The sequence below is a fragment of the Anabrus simplex genome, chromosome 7 (genome assembly GCF_040414725.1).
Source record: "Anabrus simplex isolate iqAnaSimp1 chromosome 7, ASM4041472v1, whole genome shotgun sequence".
Taxonomy (NCBI): Eukaryota; Metazoa; Arthropoda; class Insecta; order Orthoptera; family Tettigoniidae; genus Anabrus; species Anabrus simplex.
In genome coordinates, this window is record NC_090271.1 from 131,835,870 (window position 1) to 131,846,523 (window position 10,654).

Consider the following 10,654-nt stretch of genomic DNA (forward strand, 5'->3'; position numbering starts at 1 on the left):
GTAGGCAAATTCCCTGCGCACAAAAGAACTACGCAAATGGAGAAAAACTCATTGGTCTATGCAGAGAGTATGACATAGTCCTAAAATCTACATTCTTCAAAAAACTTCATAGGAAACAAACTCCATTATTATCTTCAAATCCAATCTGTGGGGAGAAACAAACGTGACCATGTTGCTATAAGCAGACAGTCTGCACCGGATATACTTAGTGTAAAAGTTGCTAAGAGTGCAGGTTTGGATTCAGACCACTATCCATCTATCGTTAAATTCCAAATTACGCCAATATATAGAAGAAATAGTCGATATAAACCCAAAACGTTCAACACATAAAAATTAGTAAGTAAAATGATTTCAAAGCACTTCTGGAAAAAAGAACACCTGAAACATGGCAGCAACTTCTAAAAGATATAGTGCAGACAGCAGAAGAAACCATTCTCCTGCCTGGTGGAATGATGAGTGTGATGAATTGATCTTAGAAAGACAATAAGCTTGGAACATCTGGAATGCAAATAAAAATGATAAGAATAGGAACAACCTGAAGGAATCCCGAAAGCTTGCATCAAAAGCCCTCAAAAAGATCAAAATTCAACATACGAAAGACCAACTAACATCAATGGAATCAAACTTCAAACAGAACAACACAAGGGAATTTTACAAAACCTTCAAAACTAGCTTAAAGAAATACACTCCATCAAGTTTACTTTTCACAGAGCCAGAAACGCAGTAAACGGCATGCAATAACGTTGAGAATCGCAGAATACCTGCAGAATACTTTGAAGAACTATATAACTGTGATGCACCAAAAGAGAAATTTAATTTTGATATCACAATCCCAATACTACCGGACTTAAAGCCATCAACAACAGAAGAAAAAAAAGAAATCATGAAAGAACTAAAAATCAACAAAGCGTCTGGAGAAGACAATATCATTGCTGAATTATGGAAATACTCTAGTGACAATATGGTACTGTGTTCAACAGAAATCATCAAAGAAATTAGGGAAACAAACCATTTACCATCAGAATGGACATCTGCACTAATACATCCACTACATAAAAAAGGGAAGAAAACAGATCCTAACAACTATAGGGGAATCTCCCTTCTGCTAGTAACCTACAGGATCCTGTCCAGGGCGCTTTTAGAAAGAGCAAAATAAATACTCGACCCACAACTAGGAGAGTATCAAGCAGGATTTAGGAAGGGAAGGCCATGTGCCAAACAGATATTAAACTTAAAGAACATAATAGAAATGAGGAAAATCGGGAACTTGAAATATGTGGCTACTTTTGTGGATTTTAACAAAGCCTACGATTTAATTGACAGAAATGCACTAATTGGCATTTTAAAGGAATTAAGACTCGATAATAAAGCAACTGAAATAATTAAAGCAACGTTAACAAACACAACATCCAAAGTACAATTTAGGGGTGAACTCTGAAAACCTTTTGAAATAAAGTTAGGTGTAAGACAGGGAGATGGTTTGTCACCTCTGCTTTTCAACTGCGCATTAGAGAAGATAGTTTAAGAACGGAGGAAAGCCATCAATACTAAAGGTGTTCAACTAGGATGAAATCCAAATAAAATCACTGTAGATTGTCTAGCTTTTGCAGATGACATGGCGTTAATTACTGACTCACTGGATAATGCTCAAGAAGAAATCAGAGAATCACAAAAACAAGCAGTTAAAATAGGACTACAAATATAATTTGAAAATACAAAGTTTATGACAAACAGTGTTGCCTCGCAAAATATGATAATTCATGACAACACAATATGTAAAACGGATTGCTTTAAATACTGAGGAGAGTGGATAACGAATGACAGAAACTATAGAAACTAGAGTGCACAAAATGGAATGGATGTTTCACATGACAAAAAATGTATATAACAAAAAATCCTTATCCTGGAACACAAAATTGAGACACTACTAAACAGTAGTCAGACCGCAAAATTTATATGCAGCAGAAACACTTACTAACAAGAACTGGAGATCTCGAAAAACTAGAGAAGGTTGAAAGAAGAACTTTCAGAAAAATACTGGGAGCTAAGCGAAATAATAATGCAGAATACAGGTTAAGACCAAACAGAGAGCTATATTTGGAAACTGTAAAACTAACTGACGTAATGAGGATAAGAAGACTACAATTTTTGGACACATTTACAGAATGGATGACAACAGACTAACCAAGCGCATCTTCAACCATCTGAATAGTTACAAATCTAAACCCACATGGTTCACTGAATTGAGAAAGACATGAAAAATGCTGGAATTAAAACAGATACAATCTAAAAAAGAACACTTTTTAGAGAATCTGTTAAAAAGGCAGCGTTTCAGGAGCGGAAGAAACCAACAACTATAAGAAAGTGGACTCAGAAGACAAGGAATTACACTTTCGAAGGATGAAGGAATTTGGAAGCAAAGGAAATCAAACACAATGAAAATAACCAAAGTTGATTCATCGTACCTTCCAAATAGGTTATTCGAAAGAATGCCCAGTCAACTCTACGACACGCATGATTGAATGATTTAGTGAGGTCTTCGGACCGGTGCGCGGGATCTGCTTCGCGCAGTTTCCGATGTGTCTGGAAAGATGATCAAACTTGATTATTTAGAGGAAGTAAAAGTCGTAACAAGGTTTCCGTAGGTGAACCTGCGGAAGGATCATTACCGAATTTGTTTTATCAATAAAACATTTCGAGAAGGAGGAGTCGGACCGCCCCGGCGAGGCTCCTTCGAGGAGCGAGACTCCTGCCGAGCCCGCTGTTGCAAGCTCAGGCGAGTCCTGTACGTACTCTGTAAGCGGTGGCCTGTCCGTCGCCGACAGCGGGAGTGTCGCGGTCCGCGTAGCCGCGTCTCCTACGATGCAGACGTTCGGCATTACGTACCTACCTCCCCCGCTCATTGGAGCCGGGATAACACGAGGGGACCCGTCGCAGCTTTGGCCCGGCGGGCAGGTTTTAAATGAACGCAACGCCCATGCTCGAAACACTTCTTAGCTCTGTGACGAGAAACCCATGAAAATGATTGCTTCTCCTCCACTCACCGTGGAGAGAACGATCGAAAAATGAAAAAAAAAAAAACCTGAACGGTGGATCACTCGGCTCGTGGTTCGATGAAGAACGCAGCAAATTGCGCGTCGACATGTGAACTGCAGGATACATAAACATCGACATTTCGAACGCACATTGCGGTCCATGGATTCCGTTCCCGGACCACGCCTGGCTGAGGGTCGGTTGCTAAAACTGAATGCGACATTGTGTTCGAAGGGTGGGAGCGTCGCAGTTTGTGCGGCCATGACATTTTTAACACAGGTAGACGTAAGGGGTTCCAAATGCACTTCGAAGCCGGAATTTTAATTTTTCGCTTTCGAAGGTGAGTTATGAACAAAAGACCGTCGGAAAAAGTATGTTTGGGTTATGACAAACCAACGTGCTGTCACCGAATTAAATGCATTGATTCAGTGTCGCTAGGAAACGTACATACGCCGTTTAAAGCCCATAGCGTATGAAGCCATTTTCGGTCGCCGACACGAGAAGCCATATTCAGTCCGTAATATCCGAAGGTGTTTGTCTGTGTGCGATACCCAGCCAAATCAACGGCACGCAGAGATCTGAAAATTGTAACGTAGGCGTATTCGTAGATGAATCTTTATACATATTAAGACGCGCTTTCGTTCATTTCTTATACTACGTTTAATCGTTCTAATTATTTATTTAGTTTGTTAGTTTCATATATACCCGATATTGATTTCATTTACTTAACATTTTAGGTAATACGAGGATTTCGCTATAGCAGCAAAAAAACATGAACTGTATTTTCTTTCAACTAACTCAATCTTACATTTAATAAGCTGTGAGCTTGCATCCGAGAGATAGTGGGTTCGAACCCCACTGTCGGCAGCCCTGAAGATGGCTTTCGGTGGTTTCCCATTTTAACACCAGGAAAATTCTGGGGCTGTACCTTAATGAAGGACACGGCTGCTTCCTTCCCATTCCTAAGCCTATCCCATCGTCGCCATAAGACATATCTGTGTTGGTGCGACATACAGCAAATAGATGAATCTGTCAGCGTCATCAACAAGCAACTTTTACAAGAATTACCCGGTGTTCTACAAATGTATAAGTCTATCGACACGACATATAATACACATGGCGCTACCATCTACACGACAGAGCTTAAGAACAACTTGGGAGTTGTCTGGAGTACCCTCGAATATCTTGGAGTGGACGATTGTGGCACCGATTATCCTTCTCGGGAATACGAATCCTCCTTCCCTCTGCAATGGAACAGGACTTTCAGTCAAGAAACTGATGCCGAATATTACTGAAGTCACCACCATAATTCGACGTGCAGCGGGCGAAGAATTATTCATTACTCGGATTTAAATCAACCTTTCAGATGTACCGTTTCAATTTATGCAGTATCCCGTTTGTTTGAGTTTTGCTGTGCGCATCAACAAGACATAAGGACAATTGCTTAAAATTTTAGGACTCGATCTCTGGAAACCGTGTTTCTCCGATGGTCAACTGCACGTTGGTTATTCAAGAGTTGGAAACGCAAACACTATACTGTATATCAAAAGCTATCTTAGCTCCAATTTTTTTTTTTTTTTTTTTTTGCTATTTGTTTTACGTCGCGCCGACACAGATAGGTCTTATGGCGACGATGGGACAGGAAAGGCCTAGGAATATGAAGGAAACGGCCGTGGCCTTAATTAAGGTACAGCCCCTGCATTTGTCTGGTCTGAACATGGGAAACCACGGAAAACCATCTTCAGGGCTGCCGACAGTGGGGTTCGAGCCCACTATCTCCCGGATGCAAGCTCACAGCTGCGCGCTCCTAACCGCACGGCCAACTCGCCCGATTTAGCTCCAATTGGAAGGACAATATAGTTCATCCGGAAGCTCTATAAAGAAAAATTAGTATGTTTTGTCTTATATGTTGTTTTAATATTATTTGTACCATTTACTAACGCAGTATCTTAAACATTTAAAGTAACAAAATAAAAAATAAAATAATGTAATTAATGCAATTTATGTAAAAAAAAAATACGTGAGTCCAGAAATATAATATTTTTATTTATTTTGCTTTTAAATGTATTTGTTTTCTTAAACTAAAAGTTGTTTTACGTCGCGCCAACACAAATAGGTTTTATGGTGACGATGGGATAGAAAAGGTCTAGGAGTGGGAAGGAAGCGGCCGTGGCCTTAATTAAGACACAGCTCCAGCATTTTCCTGGTGTGAAAATGGGAAACCACGCAAGACCATCTTCAGGACTGCTGACAGTGGGGTTCGAACCCACTATCTCCCGAATACTGGATACAGGTCGCACTTTAGCGACTGCAGCTACCAAGCTCGGTTTACATATCTAACGGTTGAATTAATAAACGCGGACGAAGCCTCGGGTACATGCTAGTCTTTAAATGATTAAACAATGAGATTAACCAATGTCCCATGCGTTCTGTGGATAGAATCTTGCAGAGATATGCTCATCAGAGGCTGTAGCTGATCCACGCATCAGATTGTATGGTCTGTCTCGGGATCTCTTTCTGTTAACATAATCCTCTACCACAATTAGTTGTACCAGTTCTTCTGGCGACGTGGACGAAGAATTAAGGGTGGTCCTGACCAATCCGTTGGAGGAGTATTATCCGGATGACCATTTCCTCCAGTATAGACACATTTTAAATCTTACAGACGGAGTTTCCCGAACATGCCAATAAATGTTTTCATGGAGGCCTCACATATTTCAAGACTCATAAATGGCAACTAATGAAGCAGGTGCGGTATTTGATTCTCAAATCTAGATCACATGTGGGTCAAACGTCTAACCGACACTATACTAACCAATACAACATATTATTGTAATTTCGTCTAATACTGTACTTTACATTAATACAGACTACTCGTAGCAGTTTTAAGTTACGGCAATTCTAAGTCAATTAATATCCCGCCTAAAGTGCGTCTCTATCTTGAAAGACACTACGCGTTAAATGGGGCGCGCTGATGCCAGATCTACTGCACATATAAAGTTGCACGGCCAGGCATATCATGACACGAAACTTTTGTACAGGCGTGTTTTTAGTGAAAAACATCGAAATTTCCGATACATTTGTTTGTTGTATATACTTGTACTGTACCCTATAGGGCACATTAATACTGCAGGATGATACCTACCTGTTCTTCTGTTCTTGCATACGGGCACCAGCTCAGCTACCATCGGCAGAGAAGGGTCGATAATTTGGGTTCATATGACGAGAGGATCATGGGGAACTCAATACTACATTAAACTACGAAATGAGGAACACAAACGCACCTACTGACATTTTGAGCACAAGTTGTGTATTCTTAACTCAACATTTCTTTTCCTTTATATTACAATTTATTGCACCAATCGTGCTAAAATGGATGCCCAACAGGCTCATATCATGAATAAGATACACATCAAACAAAGAAAATTATTCGCTATCTGGTTGGTTTGTCGTGTGGAGACTATATAAGTGAACTCAAGAAACAAATGTGCTCTTATACGGAACAGCCACGCTGTACCTGCACATGAAGTATATGATGCTAGGGTGAGAACTTGTCATGCAGAAATAACGCCACTAAAAGATCCCCACATATATTTGGGAAAATGCCCACACAAGATAATAAGTTTGAACCTACGACTACAGACATAATCTTTCTAATCTCGCATGGAATATCACTCCTTTGTGGATATGAACCAAGGTCCATTCAAACAAACATTATATTTACAAAATTTACGGCTTAAACAAGTTTTCTTAGTGCCTCGTTTCCATCTACCGCCCTACCATTATAAACAAAGTTAAATAAAGTATGAGAGAAAGAGGGGATGAATGAATGTACCCTCGCACATGCTTGTCTCGCCTGCGGGAAGGAATTCCAGCCCTCGTCTTGTATTTTAAAAATGGCTGCGAGCCTCCCCACTGTGCAGGCAAGGTAAACGACCTCTAAGGCCTGGGCCGTGAAGCACCCTCACACAAACAAAACAAAAACATAACCCAGTTTCAAACATGCAGAGCTCTACTCTACCTTAACCTTGTCTCAACACATGACGAACATCGCCACAATAAATGAGTGAGGAAATCAACATACGTGTCTGCACTATCCAACGTCCGTGACAGACCGCCCTGGGTCTCGATTCGACCACCTGGAGTATTACACATGTTATACATATCCATCTCGCCGTCCGCCTAATGCGACGTGTTCAGTTAACCCTCAAGTCATGGGTTCAAGCCCTAACTTGACATAGTACAAAGGGTCGCAAATATATGTGACATCGCCTACGGGTTATACCCATTACCCTCACATTCAATCCAACACCATATAAACATGGAGTAAACAATTAAATCCAGGCCGCATACGTGCTCTACATTGTGCAGACGTATTCTCCTCCCAGCATAAGGGTACTCTATCATGATTAACCTATAAATACAAGCAGATATCGACAGATGCCGGGCACTAAGAAACATTGATCTAAGCTCGTGCCTAAGCTTCCCTACGACTACTATCATATGCTACCTTAATCCTTGCTTACCTACAGACAATAAAAAATACAATTGTGTATACCTAACCTAAATTATATAAAGGAAATATCTTAATAAATGGCCTAATGGGCCGTAATCCTACTCCTTACTATTTTTACAAATTAATCACCGTATTTCTGCATAACAACCCCCCAACCCTACACATATATATTAATTATTGTTCACTTATCTATCATCTTGGAGACCTCTTTCTTCCTCCGTCAGGGTTAAGCAATGCCTGCTCAGCCCATCATGGTAGCGATGTGGTCCTGGGTCGATCCTCTGCGTCCAGTCTCCATGGGTTGCTCGTTCATGAAGCCGTCTTCTTGAGGGATGACTCGTTCATGAGGCCTTCTTCTTGAGGTTGTGGTCGGCAGGTCTCGTATCACACGTCTCTCGAAACACAGCACGAGTCTTCACTGGAATGAAATGCCTAATTTATTAACAGCACAGCATTCCCGGTACTTTTCTTTAATTTTCGATGCAAAAATCAGTACTGGCGATCCGCGACGTTAAAGTCATCGTTCCCCTTCAACTACTTAATCGCGCACGAATGTATATAGGCAATATCTACTATCTGAAATCAACAACTTAATCAGTCAAACAAATTGTCACTATCTCATGCTTGACTGATTCATACCCATACGTATAGCAGGAATAGCATAAATGACTTTAGTTTATACTTGCACTTCTTCTGCACCTCACACTATATTTGCGTGGTTACCCGTACCTCTTCATGATGAAGTCTACACGTACGGCATCGTCTACAGTCAGTTAATTAGGCACTTGCGACCTCACTTGTAAAGCGTCTAAATACAATCATGCGATTGAATAGTTACTGGAAAGTTTATGAATCACAGATTCACTGAATAAACATTAGCACAACCGTATTAAAGTAATCACCATCTTTGTCATAAACAAAGGTTTCTGGCGCGAGCATCAGCAGAACGCGACACACACGGACAGCGATCTTATCATGGACTGATCACCTCCTTCCACCTTCCTTGCTCTTATAGAATCCAGGAACCCACGCGACTCGCTGGGAAGTCCCGGGAAACAACTTGAGATTGGCATGTGGCCTCGAAACATTTTCTCACGGCAGTCGGCCTCCCACGTAGTTCTTTATTCAACTATATATTGATAGACTTTGAGGTGTCTATGGCTTCAGAAAATTCTGTCACCGATTCCCAACCTATTACTTTCTCGTAAAACCTTCAAATATAGGAGTTATGCCTCAATTTCCATAGCGTGGTGAGCCTGTCGGTTCCCGCTGAAATTCTCTGTTAAGGTGGCACGTCTCTCCCCCAGACAACACCCATCTCTCTTTCTTTCTTCCTCCTATATTCTTTCTTTATCGCACACGACCACGCCTTGCCTCGGGAATCCCCTTCTCGATTCCCGCTCTCCATATAGCATCACGCCCTCACAGTTAGCGTCCTGTTGCGCATTCTTTTATCAGCGTTAAATATCCATTCTTATAACCAACAGAATGGTACAGTACCTCACGTCCTACAGATTAAACGACGGTACTGGGTTTAGGTATGCTATGGTAAAGTTCAGAAGGCAATTTAAATGCACACATTATGATAGTTTATAATTTTGAATTTTAATAATAACAACTTTCTTACGAATATATATTATATTAATGAAGTAACAATTAAAATACTTTACATTTAAACCTGTCTACTACGGTCAGGTGTTATTCCTTCTATAAAATTCCCAGTCCCCCTGGATGGTCCAGCTTCAATTGAATGGGAAATAGTTGGCGATGCATCGAGAGAAGAATAAGAAAGAAGATGAAGATAATGATGATGATGACAAATGTACCAAAATTTGTTCCTCGTCGTCTTAAATATCGTCTGCTTTCCAAAGATCACTTTCGATTTTCAAATTTTCTTTGTGTGATTCACATAATTCGCTTAATGCAGCTGAATTTAAATTTCTCACTTCTTGTTTTATTAATGAGACGTAGTTCGTTTCATAAGCTTTTGATAGGATTAAGTTCGCAGTGAAATGAAATGTCGTACGGCTTTTAGTGCCGGGATATCCCAGGACGGGTTCGGCTCGCCGGATTTGACTCCCGTAGGCGACCTGCGCGTCGTGATGAGGATGAAATGATGATGAAGACACCACATACACCCAGCCCCCGTGCCACTGGAATTAACCAATTAAGGTTAAAATTCCCGACCCGGCCGGGAATCGAACCCGGGACCCTCTGAACCGAAGGCCAGTACGCTGACCGTTCAGCCAACAAGTCGGACAGTTCGCAGTGGTATCGCGCCAAGCGAAGAACATGTTTTCCTATTGAATTAGCGATTTCGTCAATGATCGGTCTCTGTTCTGAGTCACCGCTATATGCAGCACTGGGCGAAAGTGCGACACATTCTGAATGCTATCTGATACCAAGCTCTGGATTACTTAAAAAACTTTGTCATACATTTATAAATATTTATTCTCGCCTAGACACCAACGTACAGTGAATAACAAAATATGTTACCAGCTTCTTAACTCTTCTGTGTTGCCACCCACGAATTTTGAAGAAGTATTGAATAAAATAAGTAATAGCTTTCTTCTTTCGTAAAATTTATTGTCCAGGGAAAGAGGATATCTTCTATCAACATCAGGCAATCCAAAAAATAAAAAGTATCTCTTTGGACCATTAGCGTTTTGTCTATTACGTAATAAGTTATTTATCTGCAGAAATATAAAATTGCGTCAAATAACCTAATTGTGGAAAAAAGACCTCGTATAAATTATTAGTGACTTTATATTTCACAACATTAGAAGGAACGGAAAATAATTCTTTATAAGACCCGCAATCATTTTATTGCATTTATAGCTGCCTCTGTGGATCAGTGGTAGAGTGTCGGGCTCCGGATCCCAAGACAGTGGGTTCAAATCCGGCAGAGGTTCTCGGATGTTTGAAAAGCGGGAAAAAGTCCATTAGACACTCCATGGCATACGATGTTGGCATGTAAAAGATCTCTGGTGACACATTTGGTGTTTAACGGACAAAATGAATTAAAATCTCAGCCTTCGGTTTACTCGCTCTGCCATCTAGTAGGCCTAGAGTAAAATTGAACATCGACATTGACGAGCAGACAGC

The 10,654-nt window shown here is 40.7% G+C and overlaps 1 non-coding gene across 1 annotated transcript; it reads left to right on the forward strand.

Annotated features, from left to right (window-relative positions):
- Window positions 1-3,078: 3,078 nt before the first annotated feature.
- On the forward strand, window positions 3,079-3,233 carry LOC137501568 (5.8S ribosomal RNA). The gene has a single exon (XR_011018619.1). It is a non-coding gene; the product is annotated as a 5.8S ribosomal RNA (ribosomal RNA).
- The last annotated feature ends 7,421 nt before the right edge of the window (window positions 3,234-10,654 follow it).